Source organism: Pipistrellus hanaki (assembly GCF_964339955.1).
Source record: "Pipistrellus hanaki genome assembly, chromosome: X".
Lineage (NCBI taxonomy): Eukaryota > Metazoa > Chordata > Mammalia > Chiroptera > Vespertilionidae > Pipistrellus > Pipistrellus hanaki.
The window spans coordinates 9180810-9193516 of NC_140524.1; the positions used below are offsets into that span (position 1 = coordinate 9180810).

At 44.3% G+C, this 12707-nt stretch overlaps 1 protein-coding gene across 1 annotated transcript in view; it reads right to left on the minus strand.

Moving 5' to 3' along the window:
- Positions 1-10850, minus strand: part of VAMP7 (vesicle associated membrane protein 7) — a 37907-nt gene extending 27057 nt beyond the window's left edge. Inside the window, exon 1 of the mRNA XM_084871162.1 lies at positions 10705-10850. The gene's annotated coding sequence lies outside the window, so the exon portion shown is untranslated. The remainder of the gene's footprint in view (positions 1-10704) is intronic.
- Between the last annotated feature and the right edge of the window lie 1857 nt (positions 10851-12707).

Below are 12707 nucleotides of genomic sequence, written 5' to 3' on the forward strand. Positions count from 1 at the left end.
TCAATGTAGAGCTAAGGATGTCTGACTGCTGGTTTAGGCTCGCTCCCCTGAGGAAATCCCCTGAGGGCTCCCAGATTGCAGGCTGAGAGATCCCAGCCATATGCACTTTGGGGGCAACCAGGCTAGCAGGGGAGGGCCATTAGGGGTGACCAGGCAGGCAGGCAGAGGTGGTTAGGGGTGATCAGGCAGGCAGGGGAGCAGTTAGGGGTATTAGGCAGGCAGGTGAGTGGTTAGGAGCCAGTGGTCTTGGATTGCGAGAGGGATCGGGCCTAATCCAGCAGTCAGACATCCCCTAAGGGGTCCCGGATTGGAGAGGATGCAGGCTGGGCTGAGGGAACCCGCTCCCCCCCATTCATGAATTTTGTGCACTGGGCCTCTGGTTTCTTTGATATGATCTTTCAAAAGTAACTCAGTATCATTTTTAAAAAATATATTTTATTGATTTTTTACAGAGAGGAAGAGAGAGAGAGAGAGAGAGTTAGAAACATCGATGAGAGAGAGTCATCGATCAGCTGCCTCTTTCACACCCCCTACCGGAGATGTGCCCGCAACCGAAGTACAACCGGAATGGAACCTGGGACCTTTCAGTCTGCAGACCAACGCTCTATCCACTGAGCCAAACTGGTTTCGGCAAGAACTCAGTATCATTTATTAACATCTTCCTGGAGACAGTATTGACCAAAACACTATAACATTAAATGTAACAGACTTAATTACAGGCTTAAGAGCATTGACCTACGAACCAGAAGGTCATGGTTTGATTACTGGTAAGGGCACATGCTGGGTTGTGGGCTGAATCCCTAGTAGGGGGTGTGCAGAAGGCAGCCGAACAATGATTCTCTTTAATCACTGATGTTTCTCTCTCTCTCTCCTCTTCCTCTCTGAAATCAATAAAAATATATTTAAGAAGATCCTGCCTTGAGCGTCTGTCCCCATGGTGGTCAGTGGGTATCATAGTGACCAGTTGTTCCACCATTTGGTTGATTTGCATATTAGCCTTGTACACACACACACACACACATATTACACGTGTGTGTGTGTGTGTACAAGGTGATGTATACATGGTACAACACATATACCTTACATTTATGGATAGGTTGCATTTGTAAATTATACAGCACAAATTCATATTACCCTTTAAAAAGCGATGACCACATATACCAAGGGACATAAAGACCTCTTCATTCTTTAATGCAATATCATCCTGAAAATGTATCCCTGGGAAACAGTTCATCAGAAGCTAGACTCTAGATTCCTAAAGATACCTATTATCAATAATAATAGCCCATATTGTAAAACTTTAGACAATAAAAAAAATAGCCCATATTTATTAGGTGCTTACTATGTGCTAGGCACCATTTTAAGCATTTTACCAATATTAGCTCATTTGGCCCTCACATCCATGAAATGATGCACTATTATGCAACTTACATTAAAATGAAGAAACTGAACTATAGATGACTTATATAATTTCCCCAAAATTACAGAGCTGGGAAGTGATAAAGGGTTGGGATTTGAATCCAGGCAGTATGGCTCTAAAAGCCACAAACTTATCTCCTATGTATACTGCCTCTACTAGAAAGGCCTTGAGTACCCATAATAGAAACGAAGTGAAAACAAGCAACCTTCCATTGGAGCGGAGTGTTTCTTTAATTTCTCCTTCAGAAACAAAGCATTCTGGGGGAAATAATGAACACCACAAACTGATGAACAAAAACAGACCCGGAGACAGGGAGGCATCGATCAGACTGTCAGATCTCAGAGGGAAGATAGGGGAGGGTGGGGGAAGGGGGGAGAAGGACTTGTGTGCATGCATATAAGCCTAACCAGTGGTCACGGACAACAGGGGGTGGGGGCATACGTGGGGAGGGGTTTGGGATGGGAATGGGGGGGGGAATGAGGACAATTATGTAACACCATAATCAATAAAGAAATAAATAAAAAAGTAACAAATAAAACAATGCAGCAGGTGTTTATTTTTCTCCTATTTCTGTATTTGTAGCATTGCTTTCCTCTCTAACAGCCCCGTTTGTCTTATCTAATGAGATAAACTTATAAAAAGGGATGCAAAAAATGCCTTCCTAGTCTTCAACCTAATGCTGTTTGTTATGTTCAGTTTCATCCCATCAGCCATTGCTTCTCACACTGCAGTGCATGAGTCATCCTAGGTGGCAGAGCAAGCGTCGCTTGTTAAAATTTCATATTCTTGGCAGTATCCCCTGGGGTTCTGATTCAGTCGGACTGATGCGGGGCCTCGGATGTGTATCTGATACAAGCCGGCCGGGGTGCAGGTGATTCATCCAGCCGGATTTTGTGAAACATAGCAACAGAAATAAAGCGTTTGACGTCAGAGACCGACCCCCTGATTCCTTCTTGGAATCCTAGCCCCGAAGGATAGCACACAGACAGAGATGCTCATCTGTCTCCTTAACTTAACTCTTCTCATTCCACTCTCTAAATGAGGGCGTTATGTCCTCGGTCGTCTTCTTTTTGGATTTCTCCTTACAATATGGGGCAAGTTATAATTTCTAAATCACTTTTCATGTGATATCCCTCAATTCTAAAAAACTCAACTGGCCCTAGCTCATGTGGCTCAGTGAATAGAGCGCCGGCCCGTGGACTGAGGGGTCCCGGGTTCAATTATGGTCAAGGGCATGTACCTCTCTGGCAGGCTCAACCTCTATCTCTGGTCAGGGGGCATGCGGGAGGCAACCAATGGATATGCCTCTCTCACATCAATATCTCTTTTTCTGTATCTCTCCCAGTCCCTCCCACTCTTTCTAAAAATCACTGGAAAAATATCCTCGGGAGAGGATTAACAACAATAGGAAAATAATAAATAAGAATAAAAGCAGTGTTTCTGGGGGGAAAATGAAAACCTCAATTGACCCTGTAACATTCTCTAAATATTACTCCATTTTAAAAAATCATAATCTACGCATTCTCTCTGCTTCTCTACCTCCTTTTAACTCTCCCACTTACTATATTCTGGCTTTTGTCCTCAACACTCCATAAAACCGTGCTTGCTAAGATCACCAACTGCCTCTCTGTTGCAAACTTTGGTGGTAACTTCTCTATTCTCACCTCACTTGACCTCCCAGAACAATCAACTAAACCCTCTTTCTTGAAATTCTCCTATATGCCTGGCTGTCCTGTCATCTTGCTAGCCCTCCTCCTCTAGTTTACCTCTAATTCAACATACCTCTAAATGTTGAATTTCCACAGGGATTGGTTTTTATCCCTACATGAGCTGATCCAGGCCTGCCATTTTCAACATGATTTATTTGCTGAAAACACATTGCATGCAAGAAACAAAACAGCCTTGGCCGGTGCGGCTCAGTTGGTTGAGCATCGTCTCATACACCCAAAGGTGGCAGTTCGATTCCCAATCAGGGTGCATACCTAGGTTGCGAGTTTTATCTCAGGTTGAGGTGTGTGCTGGGGTGTGTGTGTACCAATCAATGTTTCTCTCTCTCTCAAAATTTTTTTTTAAAGAAACAAAACAAAGCAGATAAAGCAGCAAAGGGACACCAAGATTGAGGGAAAACCAAAGATAAACCCCAAGATGCAACAAACAGCTGAGGGAAAGGTAGATGAATAGGGATCCGCAAAGAAGACTGGGGCCCGGTCGGTGTGGCTCAGTGGTTGAGCATCAACCCATGAACCAGGAGGTGCCAGTTCGATTCCTGGTCAGGGCACATGGCTGTGTTGTGGGCTCAGTCCTCAGTGTGGGGCGTGCAGGAGGCAGCCGATCAATGATTCTCTCTCTTCATTGATGTTTCTACCTCTCTCTCCCTCTCTGAAATACATACATACATACATACATACATACATACATACGAGTGGGTAAGTGAAGGAAAGGTCTGGAAACCAAAGGGAAAGAAAGCTTCAAGAAGGACAAGTGTCAGCCCCTGGCTGTGTTCACTGATGCCCAGTATGATGACTCTAACACAGTCACTGACATTTTATAAGGAAGGTCATTGGTTAGGGTCAAAGAGACACGTCACGGAGTGGAACAGACACACAAAGAGAAACAGAGGTGAAGAATCGTATGGTTCCTGACACACAGAGATGGAAAAGTAGCAGGCTCAGTCCCTTCGCAGCTGGAAGAAGAAAAACTGAGTTTGGCAACTACACAAAAACATCCAGTGTCTTAGCGGACTCTAAGTTCATTATGAACTGACATGAGGTAATTGCTTCAAAAGCATATGTAATCTTAAATTACATTAAGGAACAGGGTATCTTGATCTCTTTAAGCGCTCCTGCCATTGTACTCCGTGGCAGCTAGAACACCAGTGGAATACTGAGTTCAGATCTGGGTGTAGTATTTCAAGAATGCACGGAAGGGCAACAGCATGGGCGAGAGATCTGGAGATTGTATTGCTTCAGCATGGCCAGAGGAGCGAGAAATCTCTCACAAGAAAAAGAGAAGACTTAGAGGGAATGTGACAGCAGTCTTCAAGTTGATCTAAGGTACAGTCACCTGGAACAGGGTGCGTTATTCAGACTATAACTAAGAACAATGGATATCAGGTACAGGGAAGCAGTGTTTTAGTCCATAAAAGCAATCCTCTGCCGAAACCGGTTTGGCTCAGTGGATAGAGCGTCGGCCTGCAGACTGAAAGTTCCCGGGTTTGATTCCGGTCAAGGGCAAGTATCTTGGTTGCGGGCACATCCCCAGGGGGGGGTGTGCAAGAGGCAGCTGATCGATGTCTCTCTCTCTCATCGATGTTTCTAACTCTATCCCTCTCTCTTCCTCTCTGTAAAAAAATCAATAAAATATATATTTTTTAAAAAGCAATCCTCAATTTTAAAAAAATGCCTGACTGCTAAACACTGAGTACATAGCAACAAACTTTACTTTCCTCTCACATGTCACTAATAGGAATTTCTTACTCTCTTCTATACTGCTAAAAACTCCACCTATCACTCGGCCAGTGTGGCTCAGTGGTTGAATGTCAACCTATGAACCAGGAGGTCATGGTTCAATTCCTGGCCAGGGCAATGCCCAGGTTGCGGGCTCGATCCCCAGTGCGGGGTGTGCAGGAGGCAGCCAATCAATGATTCTCTCACATCATTGATGTTTCTATCTCTCCAGCCCTCTCCCTTCCTCTCTGAAATCAATAAAAATATATTTTGAAAACCCACCTATCATCCAGTCTCACCTTCCCCCGCTATAATCCCCTGCAATATAATCCGTAATGTCTGAATGAGTATTGGGATCATAGAAACAACTGTGACAGGAGTAATACCGCATTTGAAATTTTTAAAAAATCCTGGCTCTGCTAATTATCAGCAGTTAGTGAATGTCCAATAAACCACAGAGTGCTACTCAAATATATTTAAGAAGAGAATGAATGAAAAGATAAGCCAGAGAGAGAGAAGAAGATAATGGAATAGACAGGAAACCCCTGTCTCACCGTTATCCCCTGTTTGTTTGTGTTTTTTTTTTTAAATATATTTTATTGATTTTTTTACAGAGAGGAAGGGAGAGAGATAGAGAGTTAGAAACATCGATGAGAGAGAGTCATCGATCAGCTGCCTCCTGCACACCCCCTACTGGGTTTATGCCCGCAACCAAGGTACATGCCCTTGACCGGAATCGAACTCGGGACCCTTCAGTCCCCAAGCCGACGCTCTATCCATTGAGCCAAACCGATTTCGGCCTCCCCTGTTCTTTTATTCTCTGCTTGCTTAGTCCCACAGCCATTGTCCCAGTTCTACTCCCTTCCTGCTAAGAGCTGTGTATGAGTTTCCTGTGGACCATTTTAAAAAGTGCAGAAAGTATTAAGGCTCAAAGCAATTTCAGAAGCCTGAATTCAAAATGCTGGCAGGACCACGGTCCCTCTGAAATCTGTGGGAGAGACTCCTTCCTTGTCTCTTCCGAGCTTCTGGTGCTTTGCTGGCAACCAAGCACTTCAGTCTCTGCCTCCATAGTCAAACCGCCCATGTTTTCACATGGCATTCTCCGTGTCCCTTCTCTCCTTATAAGGATACCTACTCCGGCCAGGCCGGTGTGGCTCAGTGGTTGAGTGCGGCCCTAGGAACCAGGAGGTCACAGTTCAGTCCTAGTCAGGACACATGCCCGGGTTGTGGGCTCGATCCCCAGTGTGGGGCATGTAGGAGGCAGCCGATCAATCATTCTCTCTCATCATCGATGTTTCTCTCTCTCTCTCTCCCCCTCTCTCTTCTTTGAAATCAATAAAAATATTTTTTTAAAAGGGATACCTACTCCAGCATGATCTCATGTTAACTTACAGCTTAATGACTACAACTGCAAAGACTCTACTTCCAAATAAGATCACAGGTACCAGGGGCCAGGATTCAACATACCTTCTCTAAGGACACAATAAACCCCCACCTTAAGGATTAACCATCCCTCCCAAATCACTTCTCCTCTCCCTTCCATATTTTCACATCACCCCAACTTGCCTACCTCTATCTCAGCGGTCGGCAAACTCATTAGTCAACAGAACCAGATATCAACAGGACAACGATTGACATTTCTTTGGAGAGCCACATTTTTTAAACTTACAACTTCTTCTAACGCCACTTCTTCAACATAGACTCGCCCAGGCCGTGGTATTTTGTGGAAGAGGCACACTCAAGGGGCCAAAGAGCCGCATGTGGCTCTCGAGCCGCAGTTTGCAGACCACGGCTCTAAACCATCTCTTTCCTTACTTATGTATGAGTCCTTACAGCAGTGGGTGAGAAGGGCAACATCCCACAGCTTGGAGTTAGATAAGGACTGTTTCTACAGCCTAGAAGTTTCCAAGGAAAGGACATTTTTGTTCTAGTTGCTAGGATTCCCCCCAAGAGAAAAAATATACGCTATGGGAAAATCCAAATGAGAAATCTGGACGTGGTTTTGTGTGTGTGTGTGTGTGTGTGTGTGTGTGTGTGTGTGTTTGTGTGTTTTGTAGAAGAAATATAAATTGTGGTGAAAGTCTTGAAGTCCATTAAAATAAAGGTTAAATAAGATTGGCATATTGGCATACCAATCAAAACATCATAAGTAGCGTTGTTTATAGAGAAAACTGCATCCAGAGGGTCAAACAATCATCTTAGGAATATATCTTTTTGTAATTAAGGGACCGCCTATTATTTGTAAAAAATTACTAACAAAATAGCGCAGCAATGATGCAAAAGTCCCTCCCCCGCCCCCCGTGGAGGCATCTTCAAGCGGAGATTGAAGAGTTTCGGGTAACAGATGAGGAGAAAAGGCCAGCTCAGTGTTTCTCACACTCCAGTCTATGTGTTCTGAGAAAATTTTTAAATTCTGTATTTTTATTTTGATAAAATTTTAAAATGTATGCCCTAGCCAGTTTGGCTCAGTGGATAGAGCGTCAGCCCAGGGACTGAAGGGTCCCGGGTTCAATTCTGGTCAATGGTATATACCTGGGTTGCAGGCTCGAACCCTGGCCCTGGTCAGGGTGCATGTGGGAGGCAACCAATCAATGTCTCTCTCTCACATCGATGTTTCTCTGTCTCTCCCTTCCAGTCTCTCTAAAAAAAAAAAAAAAAAAAAAATCAATGGAAAAATATCCTCAGATGAGGATTAAAAGAAATTTAAGCCCAGCCGGTGTGGCTCAGTGGTTGAGCATCGGCCTATGAATCAGGAGGTCGGGGTTCGAGTCTCAGTCAGGGTACATGCCTGGGTTGCAAGTTCGATCCCCAATGTGGGGCATGCAAAGACAGCTGATTGACGTTTCTCTCTCATCATTGATGTATGTCTCTCTCTCCCTCTCCCTTCCTCTCTGAAATCAATAAAAATATTTTTTAAAAATATAAAAGTGTAGATGAATATTCTGGATCACGGACTTGTATACCTTATAAATGAGTGATGGCACACAACACAATGCTCCACTTGGATTATGAAGTCATAGGTACCAAGAAGGTCCCTAAAATGACAATGCTTAATTTTTAATGTAATAGAAGCATGTCTGGCAGCTCTTAGATTGGCATATCCTAAAATCATAATGACAATAATAACTCAAGCACTCTTAAATTTCTGTTGTGCTTTTATAATCAGTTATAGAGATGAAATGTATCTTTCACAATGACAATTTACAATGGGAAGACATTTGCGTTGAAAAACCTGAAGAATTGAGACTTCATCTGACATTCTGAAAATGACAATGTGACAGAATGACAAGGACACTGGTACGTTTTCTCACGCTCGGGAGAAAATGCTACCCCAAGATATGCTTGTACAAAGTGGAAACTAAATGATACAACAATGTGCTGAATAAATAAAGGCTATCCGACTGTTCAAACAGAAAAGGAAGTGGAAGCATGAACTCACTGCGTAATACGTGGCAATCATTAACCCAAAATAAAAAGTATTCCATATCATTATTTATATTATTGCAAGGGGGTCTATTATGGAATGGTCTACATTTGATGAATGAAAAGGTTTGGGGCTATGTCCAATGACCTCATATAAAGAAGGTCCTGTGTAAGTGAAAACCTTTGAATTGGACCAAATAGTTTTTCTATTTCAATTCAACACGTGTGTTCTGAAGGTTTACTAGGTGGCAGTCCATGTAGTAGACACTGAACATGAAGACCACTAAAAAAAAAAGATCTCTACACTCAAGGGAGCCATCGTACAATGGGAAGACAGACAGGCAAATCAATGCAATAAAATGTAATGAGTGAGTAATATCAGAACGTACACAACTGTGCAGGAGATTTCTTAAAATTTTGTATTTATCACACCTTGATTAAGATAAAAAAAAGAATGCAGGTGTCAGCCTACTTATTAGGAAATTTCTCAGTATACTGTTACAACGATTTCTCTTTGAGGGGGAAGTCAGAGTGTTTATTTTATCCTCACTAAGTTCTCAGTGTCCAGAACAGTGCCTGGCATATACTATTCCCTCAAGTATTTCGGACACTGAGCATGATTTGGTTTTAAATATACTATAGCTCTAGCTGGTTTGGCTCAATGGACAGTGTCGGCCTGAGGACTGAAGGGTCCCAAGTTCAATTCCAGTCAAGGGTACATAGCTCGATCCCTGGCCCTGGTCTAGTCTCTCGCACATCAAGGTTTCCCTCTCTCTGTCTCTCCTCATCCCTTCCACTCTGTCTAAAAATCAATGGGAGCCCTGGCCGGTTTGGCTCAATGGATAGAGCATCAGCCTGTGGACTGAAGGGCCATAAGTTTGACTCCAGTCAAGGGCACATGCCTGGGTTGCGGGCTCAATACTCAGTGTGGGACGTGCAGGAGGCAGCTGATCAATGATTCTCTCTCATCATTGATGTTTCTCTCTCTCTCCCTCTCCTTTACTCTCGGAAATCAATAAAAAATTATATAAAAAATCATTGGGAAAAAATAAATATACTATAAATGATGGATAACTTTATTAGTAGGATCTGGTAAAGAGAATGTTTGTTGCCAACTAAGATAAAACAGTTGATCTGAGAATAATCCACTCCCCAACTCTTTTGCCTGGGTCTGAGGAGGAAATAAACCAACGACAGATAAACCACCAATTCTGATGTAATAACGTTGGAGGAGACAGAAGGGTGAAGAACAGACGCTGATATGACAGAGGAAAAGAAGAAGTGTTTATGAAAAGCCTTAAGTCTAGTCACAGCTCAAGACTGTTCTTGCTGGTATTGTAAATATTCTTTTTGGGTCTCTAAGACCCAACCCTTTTGCCCTGAACTTCTCAGAACAGTAGCCTGCCCTGTCAAGTCAACCATTTGTTTTATGTTACACTGACTACCACTGCCACCATCTAACATGATCATCTTATTCTTCATTCCCAAACATGTAGATTTCCTATGTCTTGTTTCCAGCTATATCCCTTGCATGTAAGCTACTGAGTAGCGATTTCCTATGTCTTGTTTCCAGCTATATCCCAAGAGTGTCTCACCCAGAACAGCTGTCCAAGAAGTGCTCTCAGACACAGCTATTCAAAGGGAAAGAAAGTCCCACTCATGACAGTATCCTCTGGGATCCTGGATGGGACAATGGAGGTACAGGTAGACGGAAAAGGGGTTGACAACTGACTGGGGGTGTTCTGGGGGAGGGAGATGTAAAGCATGGACAAGAGGGAATGTCAAAGCAGATGGGGGAGCTTAGATCCAAGTAGAGTAGTTACTCAGTGGTTGGGCGTTGACCTATGAACCAGGAGGTCACAGTTAGATTCCCAGGTTGGGGGCTCCATCCTATTACACGGTCAGAGTTTGTTCCATATTGGCCAATAACAACATCATACATGTCTGACATCGAGAAAATAGTGGGTGGAAGTCAGAGTTCCTAACCCAACTGAGGAGGGAGAGTGTCAACCCTGAGGGGTGGAGGATGGGCACGGGGAGGGCTAGAGACCCACGTAGGAGCCCGGGATGAGGGAGGACGAGCACAACGTGACGTCATAAAAGCAAGGGCGTCAAGGGGAGTTTTCAGAAAACTTAAGGGATGTCCAGAGGCTGAATGCCAGCTTAATTCAAGCTGTCATCTGTCCCCCTCCGGTACGTGACGCATTCTGACACTCTTTATCTCGCGGCCTTTTCCGTGGCGTCACGCTCACTTCGCCAAAACTGTCACCCGGCTGACCAAACTGTCGACGACAGAGAAGCCCAAGTCACCCTAAGCACTGCCTCCTCTTTCTAGCCCGGCACGTCCGGGTCCACATCTCGGCCCTCCCTCCGCTGTCGCTCCCCGCCTGCCGCCGAGCGCCCCGCTCCGTTTACCTGGCCGGACGCCCCCTGAGAGCGCACGGGCTCCGGACCGGGGGCGGTTCAGCGGAGGGTCTCTAACTCCCAGCTCCCAGAAAAGGCTGGGACCCGGACGCCGCCAGCTTCCGGGTATGGAGCCCCGCCCGCGCGCGGCCTCCTGGGAATGTGAGCGTTCCTCCAATGGGAGCCGGCGGAGGGGCGGGGCCTGTGCGTTCCCAGCCGCGCCGCACTTCCCAGGAGCCGCGCTGCATTCCGGGAGTGGTAGTTCCGACCGGGTTAGAGCCTAGTGACTGTCACATGCTCAGTCCATACCTGGCTGAAAGGACGTCAAGCGCTATTTATTCCTCCAGGAAAACGAGAGGCTGCCATGGCACAAAGCGTCTACCAGCACTGAGTTGGCTGGATAAGTGAAGAGCCAATCATGTCCCACCAACTGCCTGCTTAGTCTCAGCAGGTAATGTACATACCTACAAAATAGAATTCATTTGGCAGGGATTCCTTCTAATTTACCCACAAAAATTTCTAACCTCTTTGGAACCCTCTGGTGAGGACCTGCTTCCTTTATCCCATTCTTTGGCAATAACAACAACTACTGTTACTACTACTACTACTCTAAAAAATATATTTTATTTATTTCAGTGAGGAAGGGAGAGGGAGAGAGAGATGGAAACATCAAAGAGGAGAGAGAATGGGATTGGGCCCACAACCTGAGAATCTGACTGCGACCTCCTGGTTCATAGGTCAATGCCCAATCACTAGTTTGATCTAAGCTCCCCCATCTGCTTTGACATCCCCATTCCTTTTGGTCAACTCTGAGTCTAGGTCCACTGATGAATTCTTTCATCTCCTGGCTTTTCAATGGTTCCCTGCTAATTTGCTTTTTCTTATCAACACTTAAAGACTGTAAAAGTTTCTCTCATCTAAAATATTCCAAAATCATCTTCCTCAACCCCACACCCTCCAAACCCCTTACACACACAGACTTAACCTTCTGGTCTTTCTCCCACCTCTCCTTTCCAGTCAAAATTCTCAATAATGTTACTAAAACAAATAGACACTTTTCGACCATTACCATACCTTGATTCTGCAGGACTTTGCGTAGATTATTCCCTCTTCCTTGAAATCTTAGTTCCAGCTGCTTTAACAAAATACCACAGATCGGAAGGCTTAAACAACAGAAATTTATTCTTCACAGCTTGGGAGGCTATCAAGTTTCAGATCAGGTGCCAGTATGATCAGGTTCTGGTGAGGACCTGCTTCCCAGTTTGCAGACTGCTGTATTCTTGCCGTATCCTCTCAAGGCAAAGAGACACCCTCACTTTCCCATCTTTACAAGGGCACTAATCCCATTCATGAGGGCTCCACACTCACGACCTAATTAACCTTCTAAAGGCCCCACCTCTAGATACCATCACTTGATAATTTGAGCTCAAATATATAAATTTGGGTGGAGAGCACAAACATTCATTTCATAGCACCTTCTAGTCTCTTAGCCTTTCTAAGATGTTGCACCCCCCTGGTTTCTCTCACTTCTGTGCAGTTTCTCATTTTCCTTTGAAATGTTCATGTTCCATAGGACTCTTTCTGCTCTAGACTTTTTTTTTTCTTACTCTTCACACTTTTGGGGTAATTTTAACGATTCCATTGCTTTAGTTGTCAGTATGCTTATTATCCCCACATACAGGAAGGCCAGATTACTGTAACTGAGACTAAAATATCTAATGACAGCTGGGCATCTCTTTCAGGCACCTAAAACTTAACATAGTATTCAGTGGCCTAATACATGTCTGCTCTCTACTCTCCCACAACCTGCTCCTCCTCCCCTCTGCCCATTTCAGTGACTGGCACAACCATGCAATCAGTTGCCCACATTAGGAAACTGAGTATCATTTTACCCCTCACTGTTCACTTCCAATAACCAAGTCGTTAATTCTATTTCCTAAATATTTTACTTTCAAGCTTCAGTTTTCTTATCTTAATAATGAGGATACTAATGTCAGGCCAGTGATACTAATGTC